Here is a 23,557-nt window from a genome sequence, read left to right as displayed (position 1 = left end):
CTGTTGTTACTATGGCTACTAGTTATAGGTATGCTTTATTCGAGAGAATCTCTTTATATGATAAATGTGAAAAGTTTGGATGTATTTAGAGGAGCTTAGAGCGAAATATCTAACAGTCTGTGGGGACTGGGATAATTAACAAGACTGGGATTCCTGAAGTGACACATTTATATCCCCAATGTACACAGTATGATGGACGGAGGTACTTATTTGAAATAAAGCTTAATCAATCAAATAACCCCAAACTTTGTTTATTGCTTCATTATATAAAGAATAAAAAAGAAAAAAAAATTACCCATAAAAAATACCCACTTTATTTGTCATTACAGGTGCATGAGTTTTGTGGAATATTGTGTTTTATCACTTTTTGGTGGGGGTATTTACAGTAGCACAGGTGGAGAGTTTTTTTTATATAAGGTTTTTTTCTTTGTACAGTATTGGAAAGATCTCTAGACTACGATGGAATACAATAGATGGCAAAAAAAAAAAAATTACATTTTCATTTCGTTTTACAGTAGAAGAAAATGTTTTCTCTATTATTTAATATTATATTCATTTATTTGCAAATATTTGTACTTTTGATATGATTGACAAGGGTCCATGCCTTTTCTTACTGCAATTATCTCACACCTCAAAAATAAATAACATTTCTTTTCTGCTCTGCTAAACCCAGCGCATTCGTGCCTATTTGGCATTTTTGCACCCGATTATTTTTCATAAAAATTTCTGGGCCCTCCACAAACATGTACTTCTCACATTTACGAAAATTGAGACACAGAGCAAATCCATAGCTAGATTTACACTACAGAGCTTTTTTTTCAGTTTTTAAATTACTTTTATGCTGACACGTGTCTGAAACAATGGGTTGATTTGGAAAGATGGTCCTCAGGCCTATGCCTGCAGGTGGTTCCATGGCTTCCTGTCATCAGGCGGTCTACTCATTTGACGGTTGGACTCACATTGGCTATCTTAGGGTCTCTGCGCTACAAATTAAGTCTCTCCTCTCTGAACTCCCTACTGCTTCCGCTTCTTAACAACCCAAAGTTCCCACCGGGCATCGTGGGACGGATGCCCACTAGATGGCGACTGGCGGGCCTGACCAGGGTGATACACCTGGTCTCAGAGGGAAAGATTATTTCCTTTAGAGACCTATGCACAGATACTAATATTCCTTCAACAGACTTCTGGTTTTACCTCCAACTACGTCATTTTCTCCATTCACAGAGTTCATCTGTTGCATTGACAAAAGATCTTACACCCTTTGAGGTGCTGTGTTCCCACTCCTCAGAACCCGTCCATGTCATATCAGTTCTCTACAAGATTATACTACATAATTATACCACAGACATCCCTTCCTATTGTAAAGCCTGGGACTCTGATCTCTCCCCCCGGGGGATACACATAAACTGGAAAAAACATTTTGACATTATGGCATGCTGCTCTACGAGTTTGGAGGTAGTGGAAACACAGTACAAATTGCTTGTGGTATCGGTGCCCCACTCTATTGCATAAAATGTTTCCCTCAGTCTCTCGCCTCTTTTGGCGATGTGGTGTGGAATGGGGGACTCTGATATATATATGGTGGGACTGCACCCTGATCACGACCTTTTTGGAACAGAGTTATTCCACTTTCTTCTGAGATACTGGGGTTTCAAACCCCCATTAATATTGACTTCTGGTTACTCTCCAACACGGCCACTCCTTCAAAATACAAAAAAAATCACTTCTTAAACACTTAAACGATGCAGCAAGGGCTGTGATACCGGTCCATTGGAGGTCTCCAGAGCCCCCCACGGTGTGGGAATGGTTCCAGAGATTAGAGTTTTACAGAGCCATGGAAGATTTATATTATTCAGCATTAGAAAAACATTCGGTACTTGTGAGTTATCCGGGCTGCCGATTTTTTGATTGTATGCCTTAAGTTAAGGCATACAATCAGATGCGATGCGATATCGCATCGCATCGCATGCGACCATCGGATGCGATGACCCGATTTTTCCATAGGAATCAATGTTAAAATTGACTGAGTCCATTTTAACATGGAATTCAATGGGAAAAAGGAGTCCTTTTCATACCCCTACTATCCAAGTGGGCATGGAGTTGGATATAAACCTGTGGCGAGCGTAGCGAGCCACCGAGCCCGAAGCGTGGCGAGCGAAGCGAGCCCCGCGAGGGGACGGTATTCTGTGTCCCCTCGCGGGGCTCGCTACGCTCGCCACGCTTCGGGCTCGGTGGCTCGCTACGCTCGCCACAGGTTTATATCCAACTCCATGCCCACTTGGATAGTAGGGGTATGAAAAGGACCCCTTTTTCCCATTGAATTCCATGTTAAAATGGATTCAGTCCATTTTAACATTGATTCCTATGGAAAAATCGGGTCATCGCATCGCATCGCATCGCATCCGATGGTCGCATGCGATGCGATGTGCCCGATCCGACCCGATTTAGAAATCGGCAGCCCGGATACCTCACAAGTACCAAACATTCAGATTACGAGGCCACTTGGCTCTCTTGGCTCGACTTTAAAACCACCACCACCTACAAAGGCCATATACCAATAGAACCCTCATGAGCCCGACCGCCAATACAAACCTTTAAAAAGACTAGAGAAAATCCTTATTGCCAAACATACCCAGTCAGGAGGCTCCTCTTCCATACCCATTACGCCACCTCCCTCTCTTCCCTAGCTCTACCATCTATCTCCCTTGTCTTGTCAATTTGGATTTTAATATGACTACAGTTTCAAAGCTTAATGTTCTAAATGTTTGAATTGTTTAGACATATCAGAGATATGATTCTCCACCATGTGAGGACAGATTTTGAAGTAGTTTTGTAGTGTTCACTCTAGGAGTGACACCGGGCAGGGCGCTGGGGGGCAGACCGGGCACGCCGACGTCACAGCGACGTCATGAAAGGGGCATGCCCGGGCCACCGACGTCATGAAGGGGGCGTGCCCGGGCCGCCGCCGTAATGAAAGAGGCGTGCTTGGGCCGCCATTGTCATCAAAGGGGGCGGGCCCGTACGCCACAGTCATCAAAGGGGGCGGGCCCGGCCCCTCCGAATCCACTGTGCTGCCGGGGAAGCGCCAGGCATCGCCGTCAACGGCGATGCTGGGCTTCCCTGTGAGGCTGTTTTAGCGAGGCGCTGCGAGACGGGCAGGGCGCATTTTGCTCTTTAAAAATCGGGCAGGGCGCAGCGCCCCGCTAAAACAGCCTAGCGGGAACATTAGTTTTGGTTGATGTAAGATGACTGGGTACTTGTTTCCTATCTGGGCGCCCAGGTTTTCTACGTACGGCACCGTAATGAAATCGGATCGCATCGCATCGTACACATACACGATATTGAACGATGCGATGCGATCCGATTCGATTTCCCATAGGAAACAATGTGAAATGGCTCAATTTAGCCAAATTCTCATAGGAACAATAGTAAATGGGCCAAAAACACCCCTGAACATTGAAATGTCTCCCCAAAAGTAGTTGACGCCACCCCGCCATCAACGTGAACCCGAAGCGTGGCGAGCGCAGCGGTACGCGTCCTCCGACCTTTTCATGCCCTACTATCCACTAGGGCGTGGAGAATAGAATAGTGTGGCGAGCGCAGCGAGCCACCGAGCCCGAAGCGTGGCGAGCGCACGCGGATACCTTCACAGTTATACGCGTCCCCTCGCGGGCTTCCCAGGTGTCCATGGCGACGCGGACACCCGGGAAGCCCGCGAAGGGACGCGTTTACCTGTGAAGGTATCCGCGTCCCCTCGCGGGGCTCGCTGCGCTCGCCACGCTTCGGGCTCGGTGGCTCGCTGCGCTCGCCACACTATTCTATTCTCACTCCACGCCGACGTGGATAGTAGAGCATGAAAAGGTCGGAGGACGCGTACCGCTGCCCCTCGCGGGCTCGCTGCGCTCGCCACGCTTCGGGTTCACGTTCATGGCGGGGTGGCGTCAACTACTTTTGGGGGGACATTTCAATGTTCAGGGGTGTTTTTGGCCCATTTACTATTGTTCCAATGATAATTTGGCTAAATTGAGCCATTTAACATTGTTTCCTATGGGAAATCGAATCGGATCGCATCGCATCGCATCGTTCAATATCGTGTATGTGTACGATGCGATGCGATCCGATTTCTCTACGGAGAATAGCATGGTGCGCAATTAACTTAGCGGTCGCCCAGATAGGAAACAAGTACCGATGACTGTCCTCCCTATACTGATGCAAATGTTGTGCTATGTGTTGCCACATTCATATATGAATCTGTATTGTCTGTAACAATTTTATTTTTCTCTAAAAAAATAAAATAAAGAATTTTAAAATGACTTTTATGGATATTCAATTAACTGCCGAGGCCTGGCAACAAAACTCTCAAGCAGGCAGGTTCTCTTATAGCATAAAATATATATTATGTGTATATCAGAGGTATGTTACAGGTGCTAGCATGGGGTGTGGAGCTCGCACCAGCCATTATATTATCACCCCTGACGATCCACTCAATGTAACCGGACTAGCCACTACCATCCACCACATTACAGCCTCGCCACAAGGACGTACTACTAACAGCCTTGGATTCTAACAGCCTCGTTGACTAGACTAGTTGAGGACCCTTGCACTTCTTACTCCTCCAGCGGTATCATTTGTGGTAAATTATAGAGACCTTTTGTGGTTTAACATCCACTCTCCTGACTGTGGAAAACTTCTAACTCTGTGGCATTATAGGAATGGAGCTAATTGGAATGCCTGAGTAACATATATTATTATTAAATGTGGATAATTTTATGAATTTGCACCATGTTTTTAATATGTTAAAATGACCCAATGTCTCTCATTGTGTCATTCATGCCACTTTTTATTTTTCCTCTAATAGCACAGTTATACAGTATAGTACAGTGGTTCCCAAACTGTGTGCCGTGGCTCCCTGGGGTGCCTCGGGACACATGCAGGGGTGCCCTGGGTTGGTGGTCCAGGACCAATTCAAATTATTAATGGTTAATTATTTATGAGCAAAACCGGTGCTGGTGGCTGCCAATCATAAAATGTGGACAAACATAAGCAAATCCTGCCCTTTACCACATAACTGACCCTAAGAATCACATATAAACTCAATCTAATTATTTATTTGGGGCCCTAGGGGTGCCATGAAAAAAATTCTGATACTGTAGGGTGCCGTGAATCAAAAAGATTGGGAACCTCTTGTATAGTAGATAAAGTAGAGGTTAAAAGCAAGGAGGGGACAAAGCAGACATCTCTCCAAACTGTTCAAGTTTTTGTAGGACATTCACTTGTGGGCTGCAGTGTCCACAGTGGAGAATGTTGGTCTCTCTCTCACCTATTGCTCTGCATAGCAGAGTAACAGTGAATGGATGTGTTTGGTATCCAGACATTAGAGCTAGAGAGACAGGGGATTGCCCAAAAGCTTAGAAGGCATACCCCCAGCAAAACAGGTACCGAGATGTAATGCTCAAGCATGTCCTCATACATGGGTTAAGATCTGGAGCTTTGGAATATCTGAATTAGCATTGTGAGCACTCATGTGACTGGTTCAACCCATTTATTCAATTCAACAAGATTATGAGATCTAGAACAAACAAGTCCTCCGTAACAGTTGTTTTCATGTCTGCTTCTTTTTACCTGCCTCATATACTAGAAGTGTGCACGGACACCTGTGCTTTAGTTTTACAAACATTAGCCTCAAGTATTTCGGTTTGGTTTTGGATTCTTTTAGATTGATAAAAAAAGCAAACTTTATGTAATTTTTTTAGACCTATTGTTGTTCATACAGTAATATTAACATTCATTTCCAATCATTTCCAGTGTGAAATGGAACCACAAATCATTAGACAGGGACTTACATGCCATCAAAAACACACAAGATTCGGTTTTTAGAACCAAGACCTGACCCAAAAGTCACCCGATCCAGAATTCTGTTTGGCCCAAAACTCCAAAGTTCTCTAATAGATCTTTCTCCAGTGGTGAATTCTTATGGAGATACAATGTAGAGTTGTAGTTCACTTATAAAGCCCTTCAGTGCTTCGCTTTATAAGTGAACAGCTCAACATTGTTTCTCAATAAGTATTTCTGGGAAGTTGAGGAACAATGCCATCGGTGCAGCTAATGACAATGCCACTAGCACATCAGTTTTTATTTCAAGGTGAAAAAATCAGTCATAGATTTTTTTTTTTTTTTATCCGTTTACATTATCAATAATTAAGCACCATAGACTCAAGCAACTGCAGAACCTACATTTTATATGTATATAAAGCTTGGTCTTGTTATAAATTTTGATAATTTTATTTTACTTACTGTTATTTTAAGAACCAATGCTCTTGGTGACTCATTAAAGTAAGACACCTGCCAGGAACATCATCCTCCACCAGCTCTACCAGAATGACAGTTGTAGCTTGAATCTCAGCAGGAACCATAGGAATTCCCTCATAAGACCTAGCAACAGGAAAAGGCAGCTTGTTACACTCAACTGGAGGCCACACAGCAATTTATTTAAGAATATACAGACTTGTCATTGACAGCCATTAGGGAAAGTTCATCTATTGCTAATTGCTTCATGCTTTCTTATGTTGGTTACTGCTCTCCAGGAAGTATCTGAGTAAGTTCTTCACACCTTATACTAAGTGGTAAGTATAAGAAAGAAGGTGCCAAGAATACACATTTGAGAGCTAGAATAACCTACATTAAAAGGACATCTTAATTGCTGATTAGACCTATATTTTTGCTGATAGAAGGTTAGTTGCATTAATCCCTTAGTTATATTTGCCAGCTTCTCCAGGTTCTGATTAACTGCACCTCAAACACATGTAAAAAAGCTGCCATCACAAAATACTAAGGTTTTAAACAAATAAGAAGTCATAGTACAATTATAAATGGCAAGTATAGTGGAAAAATATCAAAATCACGTAATTGATTAACTATTTAAAATTAAATGTCAGAGTATTGTTACTTGGTCATTGGACATATAATAAACCTAAGCAGTCCGTAAAAAAAACAGATAAACTGTCCCTTTTCTACTTGTGTTCTATGGGAGAGCACAATCAGCCACTAATTACCCATGCGTGATTATTTAATTAGCAAGCTTTAATCCACATGTTATGACCTATAGGTGGACTTTTGCCCTGACAAAAGCCATCCTGTGGGTTTAATTAATCAGTGACGGCTAAAGTGGTCGGGCTGCAGCAGAGTTCAAAATCCAAATAGGGGAGCCACACCCACTGCCAGTGAGTCAGTTTGGAATGGCAGTTGAAGGCAGTTGGTGTGGCTAACCTATTTGAATTTTAAACTGGGCTGCAGCCACACTTCTAGAGCCGCCACTGGGTTAAAATGCACAGGGAAATCCATTGATTCCGCACTTTATGTGGGAAAAGACAGATTTATTGAATAACTCAATTTATTGAAAAGTCAATTATTTAAGAAGGTGAGAGGGAAAATATTTTCATACTAGGTTCCAGGCCGTCAAATTGACTTAATAACATAACCGTAAAGTCTACGCGGGTGACCACTGGTGCACACAACACTTGAATTCCTCTGATACGGGTAAGGAGCAGTGTTAGCCTTTTATAATATAGTATGAGTTTTAAGGAATGTTGATGTAATTGATTAATAGGTGAATAGGAAAAGAGGAGTAATTTCAATTAGATTCATGCAGAATGTGATTTGCATAGTGGTGAGGCAGTATAGGTACATCAATCATGAAGAGGCATTCAATATCCTTGGTGACACGTACTAAAGACTGGCTGATGTTGCTTCACTTTCAAGATTAATTTAAGGCTGCATTACCTTCTACAGGGAAAAAAATATTAATTGGCTTTTTTCCCTCAACTGTAGCTCTGGGGTTTGAGCCTGTGGTCATTTATCCAATAATTACCTCAATCTAATTTGCTATCTGATGACAGCAGTAGGACCAATTAAAACCTCTTGGTTTAGGCTTTTGTGCTACAGGGACAGGTTGATCCAGCTATGTTTCCCATAAGCGGCAGTGGGACTTTAAAGCATGTCCGAGGCCAAACCAAGATTAAATTAATGAAGCTACAGTAAAGATCTTAAAATGGGAATAGGTTAGAACATCTAAGCAAAATTCATACTCTTTTAATAGTGTCATTTTTTCTAGTGTACAAATAAATAGACATATGGTATCCTCCTGTTACTAATGGGCAGAAAATCTATGCAGACCATGACATGTGCTAGATGGGCAATCGGTCATTGTGGCTATAAAAGTAGTGTGGGTTGTCACCTTTTGGGCTTCTTTTGCTTATTTATGCTAATGCTTTAAATTGTAGAACACAAAATACATAAATAAAAATACATAAATACATAAAAGAAATACATAAAAAAAATAAGTGTTACAATTTCAATTAAGAATAATGAAAATACAGTATAATTATAAACCATCCACCTGGACTCCATAGCTTATCATTGTTTATTTGTATGGTGCTGAGAATTCTGTATTGCCTCACATAAATGACGTAACAAGACTGGGTACAGATGAAAGGAATAATAAATGCATGGATATAATTTAAATAACAAATGACAGTCCCACAGAAATATTTAGAATCATGCATGGTATCCTTGAGCAGAATAATAAATGCTTGAATACAGTTACCTGATGACAATTTTTCCATAAATTGAAACGTTGCTGCTAATTGGCTGGATTGTATTTCTTTGAAAAAGCAACGAGTGCCCCACCGTTATGTTCCTGTACTTTTTAGTGTAGGCACCGGCGCAGCTGTAATTAGTAACAGGGAGTGCCAAACCCCAGTTGTGTGTGTGTGTGTGTGTGTGTGTGTGTGTATAAATATATATATATATATATATATATTTATATATCTAAGTCCAGGTGTACCCAAGGGCACACGGGCGACAAGGACTTGAAAACGATATTAAATTGTCGATTATTGATATTAAATTATCGAAACGTCGCACCTTAACTGTGGAGTGGTCTGTAGTTTCTTATTGCTTTTTGTGAAAATCCACTGAGTGCCGCCCGTGTGCCGTTGGGTACACCTGGACTTATACATTTCATGTGGATGGCACCTTGGTTGTTGTGTGCATGTTAAAGTGGAGTGCCGGACCCCTGTTCAGCATAAACATGCGGGTGCCAATCACATGTTTATAAATTTAAATTCAGTGGCAAAATGCCTGGCCACAGGTTGATCATTGTCATTATCGTTGATGGCTGCCCTGATGGCGGAGCGATGGAGGGCAATCCTCTCACGAAATGTCCTGATGGTTTTTCCTACATAGCCCATACCACATGGGCACCGGATAAGATACACAACATGGGTGCTTTTGCATGATACAGCATGTCTGATGTTGAACTGAGCACCCGAAAGTGGATGAAAGAAGTGTCTGGTGCTTGACATCCCACTGCACGTCGTGCAGCCAGTGCAGGTATAACATCCCCCAGCTTTGGTCCTGGTGTTGGGAGGCAGTCGCTTTGCAAGATCTGTGCGCACCACCCAATCTCTTAGATTTCGGCCTCCTTTATAGCAGGGCATAATCGATTTGTTCTTCAATTTAATCAGATCACGGTCCTGTTGGATCACTGGCCAGAGGTTTCTCGAGGCTGTGGTAATAATGTTGTCAGCATCATTAAAGTCCCTCACCCAGCCCATTCTCTCTTTCATGGAATCTGCATCCTTAGTTTTTCTGGTAAGAAGTGATTCCCTCGATAGAGAATCGACTTTCGACTTCCTGAATGTCCGTATTTCGGAATAATTCGGATAACGGATATTCGGATACGGGATACTCGACCTGTATGTATATGTATATATATATATATATATATATATATATAATATATATGGTACTTATGTATTATCTGGGCTCCCATGTTAAATGCACCACATTTTTTCATACCCCTACTATCCAACTACGCATGGAGTTGATTTTATATAGTGTGGCGAGCGCAGCGAGCCACCGTGCCTGAAGCGTGGCGAGGTGACGCGGTCTCATAAGAAAAACGGGAGCCCAGATATTACATTGTGGATGATCATTCACGAGGAGCAGACCAGTTACACACATATATGTTTTGTAGGTCCAGCCACGTGATCTGAATAAAGACGGATCATATAAATCTAAAAAAACATCTTCTAAATAAGGGACAAGTACTACAGGTATATTTATTCATTATTATTAAAAAAGAAATTTTCATATAAATATACACGAAGAATAATAATTAAAACCGTTTTATTTACAGTAGTAATTTATCATTTAGAAGATCCAGCGTGAATAAATCCTCCAAAACACTGTACTAATTAAAAAACATCCCTTATTGCTGAAAAGGTATGCCATTATATATATTACTATACGCCTATTGGTATTTGTATAAACTCCATTCCGGACCTATCTACTGTATATATATATTTTTTTGCCAAATGAATAACTTTTTTGCTAAATTTATATTGCTGATGATTCAATTCGTTTTAGTCAATTATTGACAGACTCTCAGTCATTTCTTCTCCCGTTTATCTGTTCTGTATCCATTCTGTTCGCCATCTCTGTCTTAAATATATATATATTTTCTTATGTTAAGTCACATAAAGATATGTATAAGTTATCAACGTCTTTCCCATTAATACTTACAACTATGTTCTACTCTTGTAGATTTATGTCTAACCCCTGATGAAGTCCCATAAAGGGACGAAACGCGTCGGGTTCTTTGTTTGATCGCTATTCCGAGAAAAGTCTTCCAAGTGTATTACCTTTTATATATATTTTTTAATAAATGTTTTTTATTTGAAATCCTGGTGGATGTTAATTCTACATTGAGTGGAAAGATATTACAAATTGTATTGATAAAAAATTTTATGGGCGCTTAATAACACTATTGGGTTGTGTGTATATATATATATATATATATATATATATATATATATATATATATATGATGCACACACATACGCACATACACATGAGCATACAAAATCATGAATTATAATTTAAATAGACTGTTCTCTTTAGGAGAATCATTTGTTTGTCCACATGTTCTTGAGTTATCCAGTGAGTACGACGGCTCTTTCCTTTCTGTAAACCATTACTGCTACTGCTACTGATGCTGCTGTAATAAAACTATAATGTGCTTTGCCGTAAAGCTTCTATGCATATTTTGTTGTTGTAACATCATTTCTGTTGAGGTCAAAGGAAAGATTTCCATGTTTATTTAAGTGCATTGAATGAGCCCCTTATGATACACATACTGATCATGTTTCTACAATTACTGTAAAAGTACATTTTAAATATTCATTAAGACTGTTATCAAGCTGTTTTGCTGTCACCTTGATTTATGGCTTGGAAAGAATATGAAGGGTGAGATAGTTGTTTCAACCAAAGTTTCAAATTTAGTAAAAGTTAATTGAAGTAAGACGAAGCCTAAAATCTATTTTAAATCATTCATAAATAATATGCTTAAAAGCCTCTGTAGCGTAACACAAGTTCCTTTTGCTTAATGATATGTGCGCCATTGGGTTATGTAAGCATAGGGATTGCATAATTGTAACAGATATTTAAAACCGTAAATAATTATAAAAAGTGGTATGTTTATCTGGGTCAATATTCTTTGTTATCTTAAAGTCAAATAAGATGTATAATAAATGGATGACCTACCTAAAGAGAGAGAAGTGCAGTTAGGGATGGGGGGGGGGGGGGTGTGTATCAACTGAAAGGCTGCAAATGGATATTTATGCAAAACATCCATTGGCAGGCCTGCGGGGACATGCGGGGGGCTTGCGTTCATGAGGGCGACATTAGTTGGCTCGCAAAGCAGTTAAAAAGCGCTGCTTTGTGATTCAACCAGAATGAGGGCCAGAATGAAATGTATTAGTCAAAAAAACAAATGTGTCCTCTTGTATTTAATTAAAGGCTACCATATTATTTGCATACCCTCCAATATTTTACAGCTAAAGAAAGAGAAGGTTTGTCTTTGCTACCAAGGGGTGTGTCAGCTCCAGGAGGCATGTTTTGCCCCACCCATTTGGTGTGTATTTGCTACCAAGGGGTGTGTCAGCTCCAGGAGGCATGTTTTGCCCCACCCATTGGGTGTGTCTTTACATACCCTCATTTTCCTTATTACAAATTACTAAAAGCAGTATATAAGGCAGATAAAGGCATATATCTGAGTACTCATAAAATGCAGTATTTCATTCCTGGGGGTTATTCATTCCTGATTGATGCTGTGGGAAATTGCAGCATCTTGCTTTCAGACAGCCACTGCCCACCAAAGGGAAATCTCAACATCTGCAAGCTTGCAAAAGTATTGCGAAAATGTTGCAGCTCATTGCACAGCTGCAGATCCATATGCAACTCAGTCACCATGAAATGATTTTTCCTTTGTTCACTGTCTGTGTATAACCCAGGACCTACCCTGCCAGTGCGATAGAACCAGGCTGATCGAGGCCGGAGCTGACCTCAAACGCCTGCGTTTTCCCGATACTCCCAGAAAACAGCCGGTTACACCCACAAACGGTGACTTACTGTCAATCAAACTGTGTCCGGCTGAATTTGGCTGAAGTTTTTCGCATGCTGGCGTCACGCATGTGCATTGTGGCACAGACGCATGCTCAGTCATTCAATAATCACCCGTTTTGAGAAATAGGGCTGGGATCAGCTCTGAATAAAGTTTTTAAAAGCTTTATTAAATGTGAAATATATTATATTATATATTATATGTATATAGCAATGTTCTTTGGCACTCTGGAAGATGAAAGTAATTGCTGGGGTGCCGTACCGATAGCAAAAATTATATAGACGAGTATTCTGCAAGCAGAAGAGTCAGCACTCCACAGTCTGATCCAACTGGTATATTTAAATATAAAAAAAATACATTACATGCGGTATAGTGACCTCAACGTTTCATGGCCCTCCGGCCATTTCATCAGGATGTGGTGCTGCATGTGGATAAAGTGCAAGTGCATATGTGGACAATTGAATTGGCAACAGGGAATAACGAGCACTGTATGCAACCCGGAAGTGCCACACACGCCGACCCGGGGCACGGAGGGAGATCACTTTGCTTGATTTGCCCACTTGTAAAGGTACTACTACCACTATATATATCAGGTAGGAACGCACACTGTTGTCCACATCTTTGCACTTTATCCACATGCAGCACCACATCCTGATGAAATGGCCGGGGGGGCCATGAAACGTTGATGTCACTGTACCACATGTAATGTATTTTTTTTATATTTAAATACACCAGTTGGATCAGACTGTGGAGTGCCGACTCTTCTTCTGCTTGCAGAATACTCATCTATATATTATATGTAGATAATATTTATATACACTAATGATCCGATAACCAATAGTATAATGCCATGTTAGCAAGAAGCATTAAATAAATTGCATTTTAAGTATTCAGTATCCATGAATTCCAGCTGTCATGCCTGAAAAATATTCTCTGACATAAGGTTAACATATATATTATTACATTATATTACGTACCCTGCAGACATATGAATATATAAATATAAAATCTAACAGGTGGAGATAGACAGTTGGAACATGGAAGCAAAAATATTTTATTTATATTAGATTCCTTACCCTAGGCGCTATAGGCAGTGTACAGTGTATGTGTATATATATATATATATATATATATATATGGGAGAAAAAGACCGTCGTTATGCGCTACCTGTAGCAGCTACTCTATAAGACCTCCCTGTTAGTGAAGGTCAAAGAATGGAGATGTGTAGGTGTGTTGGATATAGAGAGCGCTATATAAGAACCTCCACCTTCCTGTGACATTCAATAGTGGATACCAGATTTGCGATTTGCAAACAAATTTTATTTAAAAAGAATAATATAGTCAATTTCGGACAGTTTTCACATAAAAAATAGTAAAATTATAATTCATATGTTTCCAATGAGTCGAGACCCAACGCGTTTCGCCGACGAACGGCTTCCTCAGGGGTAGTAGACTCTATGAGAATATAGAAAGCCCTTTAAATATTTTTAATTGTAGGTACAATATTTAATGGTATGCTGAGTTTTGTTTACATACCGGGATTCTGAGCTTATGCAAGATCTCAGGTTGAATTATTTTAAAACTTCTTATGACGCTTGGATGACGTCTAAAAATTTAAAACATATACAAACATAAAAAGTCTGGTGGAGGGGGGACATGTGTATAGGATAGGTTACGGTGAGCAGGAGGTACCCTGTTAAACTTCCTGTTGAGTACATACCCTGTGGTGTTTAAAGGTCTGTCATACAGAAATCTGTCCAGTATTTATACGAATAGCACTGTTCAAAGGTTTTGAAGAGCACCTGAATAATAAATTTTACATTTTAAATAAACATATATTCTAGGCGTTTATTTATAATTTCTAAGCGGTAACCCACCGGAAAAGGATGGGGGGAGCCGTATTGAATTCAATACGGCTCCCCCCATCCTTTTCCGGTGGGTTACCGCTTAGAAATTATAAATAAACGCCTAGAATATATGTTTATTTAAAATGTAAAATTTATTATTCAGGTGCTCTTCAAAACCTTTGAACAGTGCTATTCGTATAAATACTGGACAGATTTCTGTATGACAGACCTTTAAACACCACAGGGTATGTACTCAACAGGAAGTTTAACAGGGTACCTCCTGCTCACCGTAACCTATCCTATACACATGTCCCCCCTCCACCAGACTTTTTATGTTTGTATATGTTTTAAATTTTTAGACGTCATCCAAGCGTCATAAGAAGTTTTAAAATAATTCAACCTGAGATCTTGCATAAGCTCAGAATCCCGGTATGTAAACAAAACTCAGCATACCATTAAATATTGTACCTACAATTAAAAATATTTAAAGGGCTTTCTATATTCTCATAGAGTCTACTACCCCTGAGGAAGCCGTTCGTCGGCGAAACGCGTTGGGTCTCGACTCATTGGAAACATATGAATTATAATTTTACTATTTTTTATGTGAAAACTGTCCGAAATTGACTATATTATTCTTTTTAAATAAAATTTGTTTGCAAATCGCAAATCTGGTATCCACTATTGAATGTCACAGGAAGGTGGAGGTTCTTATATAGCGCTCTCTATATCCAACACACCTACACATATATATATATATATATATATATATATATATATATATATATATATATATATATATATATATATATATGAAATAAACAGCATTTCCTCTTTCACGGAATCAGGAGTCACTCCACAGACTTTTCAAAGTACAAATTGGTGCTTCATGGCTGCCCTTTTCATCTAGTGCTTACCCATGTTTTATCTTGTGCACTATGGTCCTTAATAAATGTACCATGTTATATTTTTTAAACTAAGGACATTGTTTTGGCTGATTAATTATTTTGGTTCATAATTATTTATTTTTAATAACCTATTAATGGGAATGTATTACACCATTGATCGCTGAATCCCTATCCATTTGAATACGATATTTTCTGTAACCTACCATTACTCTTACTTAGGGGAGAGCAGACACCCTTATAAACTAAGGTAGTGTACACTGTTTTTTTACTGATTTTTAACAAACATACTGATATATTAATCTTCCCCACATAACTTATTTGAGACCTAAATCATCCTAGTGGCGCCAAACCTCCCTTATTGCACTATATATCATATAGTGAAGGGGTTAAATGGCCCCGAAACCTTGATTGATTAAAACGCACATTCACCTTTTGAACTTACTTCCTATTGAGCCTCCTGAGTGCCGCATGTTGATGTTCGGTATGTGTGTATATATATATATATATATCCTAGTGTCTTTGTGTCTCCGAAACACTGCCATCTGTTGGCAGCGAGTGAAACATCACAAGGTAGCTGACTAGCTTTCGAATCGGGCTTACTAGTATATATATATGGTTTTGTAGTAAAAAATAAGTGTAATGGTTAGATACAAATCTGTAGTTTCGAGGCACGGAGCCTCTTTTTCAAGGCGCCTCATTTGTCGTATTTGTATGTGACCATTACACTTTTTTCTACAAAACCATGAGTGCTGCTGTTACTTTTGATATGCTTTGTTTATGTTAATGCCGTGGCTGTTGGTCCTTTTACATAGATGTCCACCAGTTGTGTCTGACGCTGTGGGCATTAAAAAACACCATCGGTTGCACCTGCTCTAATGAAGGTGCAGCATTTCCATCTAAGCATGACCACCTGGCTGGTGCAAATGTGTTCTTAGATGTATTTTCTAACACCTGAATCTGGCTTGCAACCCCTTTCTGTTACTGCACAGAAATGGCCTGAAATGTAATGTATTTGCTTGTAGTCTGCATTAGGATGCATGCGCAGTGTAACTCATATGTAATCATAGACTGAAAACATTGTCCCCTTGCTTCCGCTGTTGCCCCTGTGTTAATCAGGCCCCATGTGTGTGTAGGGAAAAAAAGCCCAGCCCACCAGAATGATAAAATCACAAAGGATCATAATAAATATCAAACATCCTATGCAGGCTGTGATTCCAAACACACACGCTAATCCTCTTAGAATGGATTGTAACTGGAAAGTAGAGCCATTTGATAACCAGCCTAAGTGATCTCGGGACCCAGGCCAAATATTTTTTTTCTGACCTCTGAATTAGCTCCAATTTCTTTCTCCTTTAGAAGAAGCAAATGTATTCAGCCTAGTGATCTCTCCATGACCATCTTCAGCATTGTGTATGATCACATATTTGCTCCCCACACGTATTGTTTTTCCCGACACTATACAATGGGCAGTATTCAATGTGAATACTCGGCATGTGCAGCGAATCCTGTTTAGGACTCGCTGCACAGTCGCCATGTTCCGGAGGGCTGGAGCCCTCGCTGACACCGTATTCAATGCCACAGGGGCTCGCTGCCCCTGACGGCGATTCTTAACCCCTGCGGCAGACGCCGCAGGGAGCCGGGGGACGGCGGCAGGCAGGGAGATGGAAGTCTCCCTGCCTGCCCCAGAATGTATGTGGGGGGAGGAGAGCTCCCCGGGACCCAGGCAGCACAAGCTGCCCCCAGGAGAGCTAGCAGGGAACGCAGGTAGGGAGCCGCTTGCGCTACTCCCGATCGTGCATATGTAATGATCGGAAGCAGTGAATATATGAATATCTAATGAGCGGCTCTCGGTAAAAAAAATAATAATATTTTTTTTTATTAAATATATATTCCTGTGCTGTAAGCACATGAATAAAAATAGCATGCCCCTTCACATAATAAAATTCTTCAATTTTTTACACCAAAAAAAAACCCTTTATTTTAAAAGTTCACATTCCAGTTCACCATAAAAAGATGGCGATTGCTACTCGGTGACACACGGCGAAAATCACTTAGAAAGCAATTCACCATCTGTTCATTGAATACACTCACTGCGAATCACATAGAAAAACCCATTGAAAAACCACAGTGAATTGCGGAGACTATCAGACGGCGAATTGTCTGTCATTCACTGTTCGCCGTCGGCGAATATTGCACGTTGAATAGGGTGATTCACTTTTTCAGTACAAAGATTCACCTTATTGCATGAAAATAGCACACATTAGCCGTAGAACATGGCGAATCAGCCTCATTGAATACTGCCCAATCGCTCCTCACATCTATTTTAGGCCTATAATGGAATATAATGGAAAATAAAGATAAAAAATCCTTCAAATACAGTATATAACCAGACAGAGTTCCATATGCATTAACATGTACTGCTCCTGTAGTTGGCTATCATGGCAAGCCACATAATTTTAAGCCCGCTATCCTATTACCAACAATGGGGTTTCTGAACAATAAAATCCAATATCGCGATTAATGACTGATGGTCATTACCAAGGTATCTAATTAAGGTCCATTTTTATCAAACCAAAATGGACCCACGACCAGACGAAAGCACATGGGACCAGGGATAAGTCTGTGATCCCATGTGCTATTGCGGGACCCAGCGGCTGCTTATTGGGGGATTATGCTTTGCGTGTGCTGCTTCTAATAGGATTTCCCCCTGAAAGCACGATTAATTTAACCCATGCTAAATAGCACCAGTGTGACCTACAATTAATGTTGACAGATGTTCTTTAGTCATCTGAGGTTAATGAATGTTATATACTGTTTTTATATAGATAAATGACTGTTCATTTTAAAATATCAGCACTTTTCTGCCAAGAGAATCTGTTCTTAATGTGTTAGAGCTACAACATGTGTATAACAGTTTGTTATTGCTTTTAATTATGGAATTTTAAAAATATATTCAGAGCACCTTTATTGAGCAAAAAGTACATGTCTGTAAACCATTATATTTGCATTGGAGGATCTCTTTCTACATTAACCCATGATAGTTTTTACAGGACTTACTCTAACAATATTTTTAGGCAACTGGCAATAATGGGCTGTAAAATGTCAATGACAAGAGAGAGGGAGAGAGATGGAGATAAAGTTAGTGAGAGAGAGTTAGGGAGAGGGAGAGAGGGGGGGGGGGGGGGGGGGGAGAATAGCTTTATTCTATTAAGTTAGTATGCCATACACCAATTTTCCATCACACATGCAAGTACAGTATATTTTCTTGGTATGCAAGGACAGATATAAATATCAAAATGAATGCCAGTGGCACCAGAATACAAATTAAATGAAGAAGTGAAGCAGCTCCTTGTCACTGTCATATACCTTGTCACTGTCATACAGAGGAATTTCTATGCACATTTTACAGTAATACCGATATATAGATTCTTACTGTATGCATGGGAAACATAATTTCTGGAAGAGTGGCCCATTGCAAATAGATCTGTATTCTATGCAGTTTTCCCAGCATGGACAAAGGTATATTGATTTTAGAAGTAAGACCTTCGCATGGTGTCTTTTAATCCCACACACACAATGCTTTTACATTTACACAAAGTCCTGCAGTTTGAGAGCTAGATCCATCTCATTTCCAAGTAGCTTTGGCATGATAAGAACACTTTAATATAACCCAATTGGTAATACATTAGCATTATTATTTTCTCTGATGTCATAATGGAATATTTTCATATATTTCATTACTCATGTGCTGGAGAATTCAACCAACCAGCATTAAGGCCAGGATGTACTAAAGGAAAACTGCAGTAAAAACACTGGGGGAAATGTAATAGGATGAGAGATTCAGAAAGTGAGAGATTTGGTAAGAAAAAGTTTTTTTAAAGCGGCAATCATTTACACTGCAAAGCCAGTTTGATTTGGAAGTGTAAGTGATTGCCGGTTTAAAAAAACTGGAGATTTCTTACCAAATCTCTCACTTTCTGAATCTCTCATCCTATTACATTTCACCCCCTGTTTCTAGGGGTTTTACCTCATTTTCATATGTACTAAGTGCTAATTACTGTATGACATACAGCTTTCACTTGGAAATGTTCTCTGAGCTCTCATACTGTACGAGTCCAGCCTTTGTTGTGAAATGACTATGATGGAACTAGGCAGGCAGACAAGACAACTGTTTCTTTTGTTTATTTGATTGTCTTTTATTTACATCATTAACAACAAAGAGTTCCTGAAACCTATTAACCTGTTAAACCTTAGAGGCATATTTATGGCAGTCTGCATCTCAGATGCAAATTCACATTGTAATATTTGAAAACAAAGCTTGAATGTGTCAAATATTGCATCAGTGAGAATATACAAACTGCACACAGTTAGGGCCATAGTAGGAATGGAGCTATAGGTGCCGATTTATGTTTTTGCTGGTGGGTGCTCAAGCCAAAAATATAGAGGAGTGGCTTCATGGGGAAGGGGTGTGGCCACAAAATAATACCAATTTATATTATGGAGCACAGTTGTCTCCAATATTCAAATTACGGAAACAGAGTTCCACATACATAAATGCCCCCACAGTGCAGGTACATAAATGCCCCCACAGTGCAGTTACATAAATTTCCCCCACAGTGCAGGTACTCCGCGGACAGAATACCCTCTTCCCGGCATACTGTTTCCCAGGTGGCGGGTCCGGCGATGTGGGTGCTAATAAAAAGATAATATGGCGGCCCAGCAGCGGGACTTGGGCCCGTGGGTGCTCATTAATTTACGTGGGTGCTCGGGCCCTTGAGCACCCACAGAATGGAACCCATGACCTCAGTGCAGTGGGACAGCACGCATGGTTAATTACAAGTGCTGGCTCTGAGGTCTGCTCTGTCTGTCAGAGCAGTGCAGTGGTAGAGGGACCAGATGGAAGACAGCTTATCTTATAATGGCATTCTTGCAAAAAACAGGGTCAGTAGGTTGACACAAGCATTGTGTCGATATTGGGATGGTTGACAGTCAAAAGGTTGACATGGGTTTTTCACTTTTTTTTTCAACCGACATGTGCCGACAGCCGGTAATTCATGACCTACCATCCACTAGGGCGTGGAGGGAGAATATCATAGTGTGTTGAGTGTAGCGAGGCACCGAGCCAGAAGCATTGTGAGCGTAGCGAGCTATGAGTGGAGGCGCTGTGCGCTTTTTTAGGTGTCCATATCAACTGTGTAGATATTTGGGACAAAAAAGTGAAAAAACCATGTCAACCTTTTGACCTTCCCAAGGTCGACACAATGCTTGTGTCAACCTAATGACCCTGTCGACCTAAAGCCCTGTTGACCTTTTTCTTGTGTTGACCTAAGGCCTGTCAACCTTAAGTGGTTGACTTAATGCATGTCGCCCAAATAACCCATACCCCTCCTTCAATTGCCCATTGGTACATTCCAGTGATACTAAGGTACTTCAATAGTTTTGAAAACACCTGTTTCATCATTATTTTAGTCAAAATGATTGATAACTAGGCCCATTAGTGCTGCATAGAAGTTATTTCAAATATTGATGTATTAAATCCTCATCTTATTTTCATTTACATAACACTAGCGGACATTTTATAATTGTGATTACCAACAGAGCTCTGCCTGTCACACTGAGGATGTGCGATCCATCACCCAGAAGCCTTCTGCTGCTCTTACGGTAACAGAGCAAGTGCCATCACCCTGACAGAGCCAGGAGGCACCTGACTCATTGTTAAAAGGCAATAGAGCATCCTCCTGAACACTTGATCATTAATTAGACACATGGGGAAAGCAACCTCATATTGTCTAGCGAGACTCAGATGCTTAATGTCTCTACTGTGACACCTTGTGGTTACATGCTCTGATACAAACTACTGTAGCTCATGATTTACTGGAGAAAACCTTAATCTCCACAACATAGCATTTACAGTCATAGCCAGGGCTATTTTTGTGCAGGCTCCAGCAGGAACTGTGGCCCTTATTCTAGTTCACTGTTTCTGACAAAATATTCCTCAGATGGACAAAACCATGTGCACTGCAGGTGAGGCAGGTGTTACTTGTGCAGAGATAATTAGATTTGGGTGGGGTTTTACACCTGCCACACCTGCAGTGCACGTGGTTTTGTCCATCTAAGAAATATTTTGTCAGAAAGAGTGAACTAGAATAAGGGCCACAGTTCCTGCTGCAGCCTGCACAAAAATAGCCCTGGTCATAGCTATATGTGAGATTGTATTTCTATCTGCGCTATAAGCTTTAACGGTATCACGTACATCCTTAGATCTGTTACAGTATCTTAATGATTTCTTTATATACTGCATGTGCTCTGCAGTTATGTTTTACATGCATTGCCACATTCAAATATATTAGATGTCAAAATGGGCAATATTAGTATAATGTTGTTCTATGGGATGAAAATAATACGAGTTCTATTCCTGCGCGCTATCAGTATCTTATATCAGCAATGTGAAGAAATCCAGTCTTATATGGAAAATCATGGTTTTCATGTCCTATTATCTACTAGTTCGCTGATAAATACCATGACCCAGTGATACATACTACAGTGACTCACTTGTGCAAACCTTGTCATAATGTCAAATAAAGCATCATTCGTGAGGAATTCTATAGTTTGGATGCAAGCTTCGTGAACCATTCACAATGGAATGACGCTCAGCAGCATTTGTACATATGTATTGTTAAAGGCCAGGTCTGATGTTTGCTACAAGCATCATTTCATATAAATAAATGTCCTTGCTACATGACGTGCTTTACAGGACTTGTTTTTTATACAGCTACACATTTCTGAAACTGAGAAAAATCTAAAACAAAATGATATGTATTATTAGGTAAGCAGCACTTTTTCTTTTCCCTATGAATGGAGCATGTAGATTAATTGCTCTACATTATTGCTGAGATGTAATGTCAGCTTGGCCAGGTGTTAAAATAACAAAGAATGGGAAATGGCAATCAACACCCTTTTACTGCAATTCATGAATTTTTGATAGTCTTACATTGAAGCCTTTTCATACTGTGGGACTGCTCATCAAGACCTACCAGCCCTCGATACAATCGATACAATTATAACTAATGCGTTCTCTCCTCGCTCCTTATCTCTTCTCAGCTTACCCCTTCCTCCTAGATTGAAAGCTGTCATGTGGACCGCCTGACCACTTGGCACTCACCCGGGACACTGGGTCAGTGACTGGTAGTGATAAGCTGGGACCAGCATCCCTCAGTGCACACACATGGAAAAAGTTGTGGTTATTCATTGTGGGGCATAACCAATCTTTCTAGGGTCACATCACAATTTATAGGAATGTGACCTCACATCAGTCCCCCATCTCCCTGCATCCCAGTGTCACGCTGGAACGAGGAGCTCCACAGCACAATTTTGGCCCATACCCTCCCATACGTTCTTTCGCCAGGTGCAGGTGACCAGTCCAGCCGTGATTCATTATGTTACAGACAATACATCTCAAGGTAATTACATAAAGTACAATTTCTTTCATACAAACATATTTAAAGCATACAGTTTTTGTTGGTCATATACATATAGAGTAAACCTAAAGAAGCACTGCAGCATTTGATGGCCTTTATTGTGGACTCAGCGCTGTGCAGACTTGGTTGTATTGTCTATTGCTGAATTTCGCAGCCTTTCCTTCCCTCCCCCACCCACTTGCACGCTGTGACCTCCGGCCCAGCTGCAAATGGATGTTTTGCATAAACATCCATTCACAGTTTGGGTGTTAGGGAGAAATCAGTCGATGGTCGGCAACCATTGAATAATGGTTCTGCGTGCGCCCTATGCGGGAAGTGGGCGTGCAACTGATGTCAGCTGCCCACCCCCCGCACCCCATGTCATCGGGGAATTACCATGAGAATGACCAGCGTTTTCATGGGAATGCTCCCTTGGGTGAATCGCCAGCCGCCCGCACTGTTTTGTGTGAGCACCTGGCGAATAATCTATTCGCTGTGCACATGCGCATAAATGACTCTGCCCATGCAAACATGCGGGGGACCGATTAAATTAGAATCACCCCCTTGGTGAGAAAGCTGCCTGCCTCATTTTCTCAGTCACCTCTGAGCTGGGTATACTTCTCCTGTCTGTGGGCAGCAATGGCAATATACTGCAACACAGATCAGTGTACGACTATTAGTGCAACTTATTTTAAATGCCTGTTACACCTCTTAAATACTAAGGTTTCCACATGTTTAAAGTTTCACTGATACGTATGAAAGGCTTAATGCATAAAATAGCACAATTATCTTCTTTGTTAATGCCTATCTCCTACATTTTCCCATTTGAAAGAACAACTATTTGTTCTCTATAGCAAATAACATTTTCTGCTTTTTAGGAAACCG

General features: G+C 40.5%; 1 protein-coding gene across 2 annotated transcripts in view; it reads left to right on the top strand.

The window, feature by feature from the left end:
- KCNN2 (potassium calcium-activated channel subfamily N member 2) overlaps positions 1 to 23,557 on the top strand; it is a 142,114-nt gene that overhangs the window by 16,303 nt on the left and 102,254 nt on the right. The window lies entirely within an intron of this gene.

The sequence above is a fragment of the Crinia signifera genome, chromosome 1 (assembly GCF_055691185.1).
Source record: "Crinia signifera chromosome 1, ASM5569118v1, whole genome shotgun sequence".
Classification (NCBI taxonomy): domain Eukaryota; kingdom Metazoa; phylum Chordata; class Amphibia; order Anura; family Myobatrachidae; genus Crinia; species Crinia signifera.
Note: the sequence above shows the minus strand (reverse complement) of the source record. Positions and strands in the feature narration are given on the sequence as shown.